Genomic DNA, 8,388 nt, shown 5'->3' on the forward strand with positions numbered 1-8,388 from the left:
TAGACTGGGTGGCTTAAACAACAAACATTTATTTTTTACAGTTGGAGGCTGGGATGTCCAGGATGAAGGTGCTGGCAGCTCTGATGTCTGGTGAGTGCCCCTTCCTGGTGTGCAGATGGCTGCTTTGTCATTGTAGCCTCACCTGGTGGAGAGAAGAGAGAGAGAGAGAGAAAAAAAAAAAAAGTTCTTTCCTGTCTCTTTTTACAAGGGCATAATCCTATCATGACAGCTCCATCCTCATAACCTAATTACCTCCCATAGACCCTGTCTCCAAATACTATCACATTGGATATTAGGACTCCAACATATAAAATTTTGGGGGCAAAATCGTTGAGTTCATAGCAGTCATACAGGGCTTCATGGCTGGTTTAATGTTCTGACATTACAGTTCTAAATTCTTATCTTCTATTATTCTTTTATCTTTGAATTTGTGTTTTGTAAGTTAAGTCCAAGGAATAAATGAAGCATGCCCGTGAACAGAAGAAATGCATGCCATGCACGAAATCACTGTTTTTTGGTGTTCCAGTTTGTTTGCCCCATAAGCACAACATTTTGCTGAATTCATCATTACATGGGTGCCCAGTGAGACTCAAAGAGAGTACAAGTCAAGTGTATTGTCTACAACTAGTAGGTGGGGGCAGGGGGCGGGGCTGCTGACAGCTCTTGGAGACCATCTTTTCCTATTGAATCAGATCTTGCTTCTAGTGACAAAAGAAGTTAATCGCATTCTAAAAGACTCAAAGAGCCAAGAAACTCTATCGTATCTTTTCTTACCCAAAGTTCTCTGTATTTGCCAATCATGTATACTGAAAAGGATGATATAGAAGGAAAGGGAAAGATAGAGCAGCCTGTAGTTCCTTTTCCACTTGGTTCTTTCTCCTTATCAGCTGAAGGTAGAGAGAGGTAGTAGAATGTGTTTGTATCAGGAAGTGAAATAAAAACATTTCAGTTAGTTTTGTGTAGCATTTTTACAGTTCTAAGAATGGAATACATATGTATATATGAGCAATGAAATATAAATTGTGTAATTTCAGTGTTTTGCATGCAAGATAAATATTCATATTTGCATTTAAAAATTGAATTGCCCAATATAAAAATAAATGTTAAAATTCATGCCAGTAATTTGAATTTTTTTTTTTTTTTTTTTTTTTTTTTTTTAGACAGAGTCTTGCTCAGTTGCCCAGGCTGGAGGGCTGGAGTGCAGTGGTGTGATCTTGGCTCACTGCAACCTCCACCTCCTGGGTTCAAGCAATTCTCCTGCCTCAGCCTCCTGAGTAGTTGTGATTACAGGCACGCCAACACGCCTGGCTAATTTCTGTATTTTTAGTAGAGACAGGGATTCACCATGTTAGCCAGGCTGGTCTCAAACTCCTGACCTCATGATCCACCCACATCAGCCTTCCAAAGTTTCCTTCCTTCCTTCCTTCTTTGCTTCTTTCCTTCCTTCCTTCCTTCCTTCCTTCCTTCCTTCCTTCCTTCCTTCCTTCCTTCCTTCCTTCCTTCTTTCTTTTCTCTTCTCTTCTCTTCTCTTCTCTTCTCTTTTCTTTCTTTCTTTCTTTCTTTCTTTCTTTCTTTCTTTCTTTCTTTCTTTCTTTCTTTCTTTCTTTCTTTCTTTCTTTCTTTCTTTCTTTTTCTGTCTTTCTCTTTCTTTCTTTTTCTCTCTCTCTTTCTTTCTTTCATCAACTCAGCAATTCTTTCCCACCTCCAGTATTTCCATCAAATTCTTTCCTCTCCCTGGAACATGTTCCTCCCTGCCCTTCACCTGGCTTGGCTTGTTTCCCATCCTAGTAAAAAGTCACATTGCTGTCTATCACTACCCCACATTGCTTGTCTCCTGGTATGCACTATTCATAATAATCTATTAATTCTCAATCACTTTTTAAAAAAATATATTACTCAACACATTGTTAATGTCTCAGGAAAGGGGTATATATCTGTTATTCACTAAATGTGTATTCAGTGGACAGATTAGGCAACCAATCAATATATGTTAGGTGAACTAATTAATTAATGGAATTCAAATGGAAGAAAGTTCATACCAGATAATGTACAATTCCAGAGAAACGTCACTTCACAGCTTGAATGTCTTTAAGTAGGGATGCCAAATGAAAGTAGAGGATGCTCAGTTAAATATAACTTTTATTTTGTTTTTAAGACAGAGTCTCTCTCTGTCGCCCAGGCTGCAGTGCAGTGGTGGGATGTGATCTCCGCTCACTGCAACCTCTGTGTCCTGGGTTCAAGCAATTCTTCTGCCTCAGCCTCCCAAGTAGCTGGGACTACTAGTGTGTGCCACCATGCCCGGCTAATTTTTGTATTTTTAGTAGAGACAGAGTTTTGCCATGTTAACCAGGCTAGTCTCGAACCCCTGATCTCAGGCCATCCACCTGCCTCGGCCTCTCAAAGTGCTGGGATTACAGGTGTGAGCCACCGGGCCCGGCCTAAATGTAAATTTTTATTTGCTAAATCCCGCACCCTGTTCTGTCTTTTTATTATTAATAGTTATATCTGGCAACCTTGCCTCAATAAATAATTGTCAAAAGATATGAGTCTTTAAGTAAAGTGTGAGTATGAAAATAGTGCAATACAATAATTTGAAACTTGTTTCAGTTATGAACCCATCTAGGGCTCTGATAAAATCTATGTTATTTTCCTAGAAAATGTAAATAATCATGTATTTTGTAATAAATGTAAAAAATAAATGTAAAAAATCATACATTTTCCTATCTGGGAGAAAGTTTACAGACTCTCTGAAGCCCATCCTTAATTCCTTTTATCTTATAATCCCACATGTAAATTGATCTTTAAATCTCCTTCATTCATGTTTCCAGAATCACTTACTTCAAGCCATCATCTGTCATCTGGATTAATAGTGTCTTAAGTGGTTCTTTCTTTAGTCCTTATCTTCCTTAATTCACTTTCACATAGCTTCTAAACTAAAATGTTTCTCCCTAAACATAAATTTTGTTATGCCTTTCCCCTATTTAATATCATTGCATTACCTACAGAAAGAGTGTTTACAATAGCAGAGTAAATTTTGACTCTTACCTACTTGGTGATAACTCCTCCCCTTCCACTTCATTAGTGCACAGTCCTGGATTTTTTGCAGGTTCCCAATTCTACTATGCTGTTTACAACTCCATTTACTGTGCTTACTGTTCCTTCAGCCTGAAATGTACTCTCACCCCATTGTCTGCCAAGCAGCTGCTCCTCTGTTGAAGGTTTGCATGGATCTCCTCCCACCCCTAACACTACTTAAGGCTGACTCTGTGATCGTGTTTCCCCCTGTTCCTCATTAATGCACCACAATCAAAAGAAATTGTTTATTTATTAGTGATGTCCAGTAGTCTCTGTAATTCTCAGGGTAATGACTTTGTATTTGTATTTCCTGAACAGTGGCTGATATATAGTAGATACACAATACAATTTTTACAAATGAATACATACATGCTTATATGTGTTTAATGATTATTGTCATTACACACATGCAGAGATTCACTTGACATTTTTTGTCACCAAAAAGCAAAAAAAGTGGGTCGTGGCAGTTCATTGAATTATTTTTGTAAGAGACATTGCAATGAAGATAGTACAAGTATAACGCTTCTGAGTGCTTTGCTAAACTCTAAGCTTAATTAATACCTGTGAATATCTCATAACTATGACCTATCTTAGTCCTTTTGGACTGTTACCATAGACTAGGTTGCTTGCAAATAACAGAAATGTATTCCTCACAGTTCTGAAAACTGAGATATCCAAGATCAAGGCACTGACAGACTCGGTGTCTGGTGAGAGCCCATTTCCTGGTCTATGCATGTTGCCTTCTTGTTGTGTTCTCAAGTGGTAAAAAAGGCAAAGCAGTTCTTGAGGATATATTTTATAAGGGCACTAATCCCACCCCAATCCTGTGACCTTATTACTTAACTGCTTTTCATAGGCCCCATCACATTGGGGATTGGGTTACAACACATGAATTTTGTTGTAATAGACAGAAACATTCAGACCGTAACATGATGAATGGCTTTCTCAGTGAAAATAAATAAGTAAATATAACTTCAGGAAATGAAATGTAAATGTTTATATTACATCAAAAAAAAAAAAAGGTAGGAGCTGAGCACAGTGACTCACACCTGTAATTCCAGCACTTTGAGAGGCCGAGGTGGGTGGATCATGAGGTCAGGAAATTGAGACCATCCTGGCTAATATTGTGAAACCCCATCTCTACTAAATATAGAAAAAATTAGCTGGGCTTGGTGGCTGTAGTCCCAGATACTCAGGAGCCTTAGGCAGGAGAATCACTTGAACCCAAGAGGCTGAGGTTGCAGTGAGCCAAGATCACACCACTGCACTCCAGGCTGGTCAACAGAGTGAGATTCCATCTCAAAAAAGAAAAAAAGTAAATGCATATTTTTCTTTCTTTTTGTTTTCTAAATGCTAAATTCTATAAGAAACATGTTTATCTAATGAAATAGGGTATATTTGACTTATTACAGAAGTACGACTCAAATAAACTGGAAGTATATGTGAAGAGTTACTTTTAACAATAGCAGGGTGAAGTATGAATGCAATGATATCCTGTCAATATTGCTTGCCATGTTCAAGACAACTGTTCATAAATCAAGCTATAAACTTTCTGTCATAAGGAATAAGTATTGTTTCTGATTAAAAATGATTTTTAGTAATAAGTTACTTAGGACTACATATTTATTACAAAATCCAAGCAGTATATATATATGTAAAGTTAAATGTGAACCGTCTCCTCTTAGTGGAATCCCCTCACACTCCACATTTTCACTGCCTTCCCACGATGCATAATGGTGGCACTGCTAGTATTGCATTATGCTATCTAACTTGAAGACTTTCTGTTTTGCATATATATTTATGTCTCTCTAAATATGGTTTTTTACACAAACAAAATTATGCTACACATCTATTTATAAAACTCTCAGTGAAATCTTCAGTGAACACTTGTAGCATTACATTTGGAATATACTCTCTCTTTTCCTGGTTTAATGCAATCTAATGGTCTCCGGGAATCCACTCCAGTTTCCTTCCTACCTCCCAGCACTCTGGAAAAGATTGACTCACCTATGCTTCCTGGGTGGACCTTGATTGTTTTATCCAATGAGCATATCTCTCCTCCAGGCCACAGTGACTGGCTTCGAGGTGGGTTCTAAAACCATCTGATCCAGTAAGAAAGGGGTGACATGATCAAGAATCATGAGAAGCTGTAATAGGCTCTTTGTAAAGTCAGGGGGTGAGGCCTTTCCCAAACTAGATCTGATTTTTATGTCTTCAAAAATAAGCAATGAGGCAAGATTTTAGAACATCACTATTATGACATTGCCTAGTCAAAGTAATGTCACACACATTAACATATTATACTCTAGGTTCAGTGTGTTGCCTGTGAAATTTCTGTTTTTTAAATATTTCCAAGCATGCCTGGCTACTTATTTCCAACACACATGTACACTTTTTGGCAGGTAGCCTGGAATTTTACTTCAAAGGAAGAAGAACATTCAACTCCTTTTACAATGACAGAAAAAAAAATGACTGGTAGGGTTACATTTAATCAAAATTTCGTTACCTAATTTGAGATGGGTTTAATGAGTCAGGTCCTTCTCTAACCTTTCTGACCAACATTAAGTAACAAATTGAGGCAATTATTACCTGAATGTTTCAGATAAGAAACACAGGTTTGATTTATTGTAAGCTTATGAACTGATTTTTTTTTTCAGAAAAGTATCCATAGATCTTGGGGTGACTTTCTTGAGAGTTCCATTCTCCTCCCACCTTCTAACCTAAAGAGAAGAAAATCATTATTAAATACAGAGTTTAAAGGCAACTCCAGGATTACAAAGAAGATGACCAAGTATCTCTCAGAAAAGACAGAAAAACCAACTCTTTCATGAGAGCTACCAGAAGGAACTCCTTTTTTCACAGGAAATGATCAAGGTGAGGGGAGTATGAGGTCTTATTGCTCTTGGAGTTACATAAGAAAAACCCACCTCAGTGCTCAACTGGCTTTAAAATCTTTTTTTACTTGAATAGTTTGAAATGAGTTTTTATCAATTGTTGTCAGAGAACTTACTAATGGAGAGCCTGTGATACAAAGATAAGACATGGCTTCTTATCTTCAAGGAGTTTGTAATATAATAATAGAGACAGACAATGGGAAGGAGGATTGGAATGAAGGGTTTGGGTGGTGCAGAACAGACACCTAAAAGATTCACAAAGTTATCACAAATGAGCTAATGCCTGAAACTGAACCTTAAATAGACACTGGGGTTATGTGAATCAAAGGCAATAGAGAGGTTCAGGTAGACAGCAGGTTGTGAAAATGCATGGGAATGAGAGAGGATAGTGAGTTTAGGGATATTCAGAGAGTTATTCTTCATTCAAAATACATTGATTGAGTTCATAGATCTACAGGGATCTCATGATTAAAACAGATAAAGTTCTTGCCCTAGAGAATTTCACATTATAGTGTTGGTACCCAGAAAATAAATCAGCAAATAAGCATGATATGTAAGTAATTATAAGTCTTATAAGCAAAAATAAAGGATATTAAAGACAATTGTAGAGTAAAGTGGGAAGAAAGGTTCTGTGATAAGATAATGTGACAAAAGCTGCCAATGGTCTTCCAATAACCATGTTTTCATTTACCTTTAGACATAAGACATATGAGTTTTAACTGGCCACATAACCACACAGCCTAGATTACATTTCCCAGCCTTCCTTGCAGTTGGTGATTAAGCCGTAGCCAGTAAGATGTAAGTAGAAGTGACACATGCAACTGAGTACTCCCTTCCTTGCCTTTTCTTCTTTCCCAATGTGCAGAAGGTGAACATGGTGATGGGAGATGTATAGCTGTCCAGACCTCATGATGGAAGCTGCATTTTGAGGATGGCTAAGCAACATGATTGAAGATGTCTGAGTCTCTGATACCATGAAGCATCAACAACAGCTTTGGACCACTTATACTCTCAGATTCATATGTCAAAGAGAAATAAACTTTTACCTTGTTTCGTTTATTATTATTTTGATCTTTGTTAACAGCGACCAGATTTATATTCAATTGAATAAAGGTAACGTCTAAGCAGTGCTTGAAATAAATGAGGAATCTTGAGGCTTTACGAACAAAAAGCATTCCCATTAAGGGAACAGCAAAAGCAAAGGCCCTCAAAGGAATAATGTTTACAAAGGTTCAGTTATAGCAAAGAAGCCAGTGTAAAAAGAGGGGGTAAACAAGAAGAGTCAATTGATGAAGTCAAGAGACTTACAGAAAGCCAAATCACTTAAGATCTCCTATTTCATGGTTAAAAACTTTAGATTTTACTCTGAGTGACACCAGAAGGCACTGAGGGATTTTGAGCAATTAGTACCATGATCTAATTTGTTTTACAAAGTCATTCTGACTGAAAAGTGAAGAATATTTTGGGGGGCAAGAATAGAACTAGTGAGATCAGTTCAGAGGTTACACCAACATCCAGTGAGTGCTAATGTGGCTTGGACAGGATAGGGAGCTAGGAATGATGTAACTTAAACTAAAAAAAAAAAAAAAAAAAGTCAATAGGATTGTTGCTGGTTTGATAACAAGAAAAGAAAAAGGTAAAAAAAAAAAAAAAAAAGCACTAAGGTTTGAGTTTTGGAAAAATGTAGGTGTGATTTATGTATATGAAAAGTCAGAGAGTAGGCAGTTTTGGAAGCTTGGATACCGAAAGCTTAATTTTGGCATATTGCATTTGAGGTGCCTCTTAGTCAAGCAAATAGAGCTGAGAGTAGTCATCTGGGGTGAAAAAAGAAATCTGGATTTTGAAAGAAAAGATCTCAGCTCCTGAGATACATTTGGGAAACATTAACATATAGATGGGATTTAAAGGCATGAGGCATAAGATCTGCAAGAGACTGAGTGCAGACAAAGAGTTCTGGGGATAGTGCCCTGGAACACTGTGACATTTAGGAATTGGGAAAATGAATAGAAATCAGCAAATGAAACTGACAAGGAGCAGCCAAATCAGGAGGAGGAGAAGCAGGAGAGAGTGGGCTCCAGTAAATCAAGGAAAGGAAGGGTTTCGGGAAAGAGTCAGTTATCAACTGTGCCAACTGCTGCAAACAGGTCAGATAGCACTGAACATTGGCTACTGGATTTAGCATGTAGAGGTCTTTAAAGATCTTGGCAAGAGCAATTTGGATGCAGTAAAAACAAAAACTTAAATGAAGTGAGTTCAAGCAACAATAAGCAGGCTGAAGGAGAATGAAAGTTTTGGTTCCCTTTTTTTTTGATGGGCATTATTAGAAATTATTTTTGATGGCAATTAACAAAGGAATTGTTATTATTAACTCTTGATTTTTATGCTAATTAAAAAACAATCTAATAGTGAGGAAATGCAA

At 37.3% G+C, this 8,388-nt stretch overlaps 1 long non-coding RNA gene across 1 annotated transcript; it reads left to right on the forward strand.

Annotated features, from left to right (window-relative positions):
• The first annotated feature begins 40 nt into the window (after positions 1-40).
• Positions 41-7,519, forward strand: LOC126949357 (uncharacterized). The gene is made up of 3 exons (XR_007723683.1): positions 41-90; positions 5,733-5,949; positions 6,835-7,519. It is a non-coding gene; the product is annotated as an uncharacterized LOC126949357 (long non-coding RNA).
• Positions 7,520-8,388: the final 869 nt, after the last annotated feature.

Source organism: Macaca thibetana, chromosome 2 (genome assembly GCF_024542745.1).
Source record: "Macaca thibetana thibetana isolate TM-01 chromosome 2, ASM2454274v1, whole genome shotgun sequence".
Classification (NCBI taxonomy): domain Eukaryota; kingdom Metazoa; phylum Chordata; class Mammalia; order Primates; family Cercopithecidae; genus Macaca; species Macaca thibetana.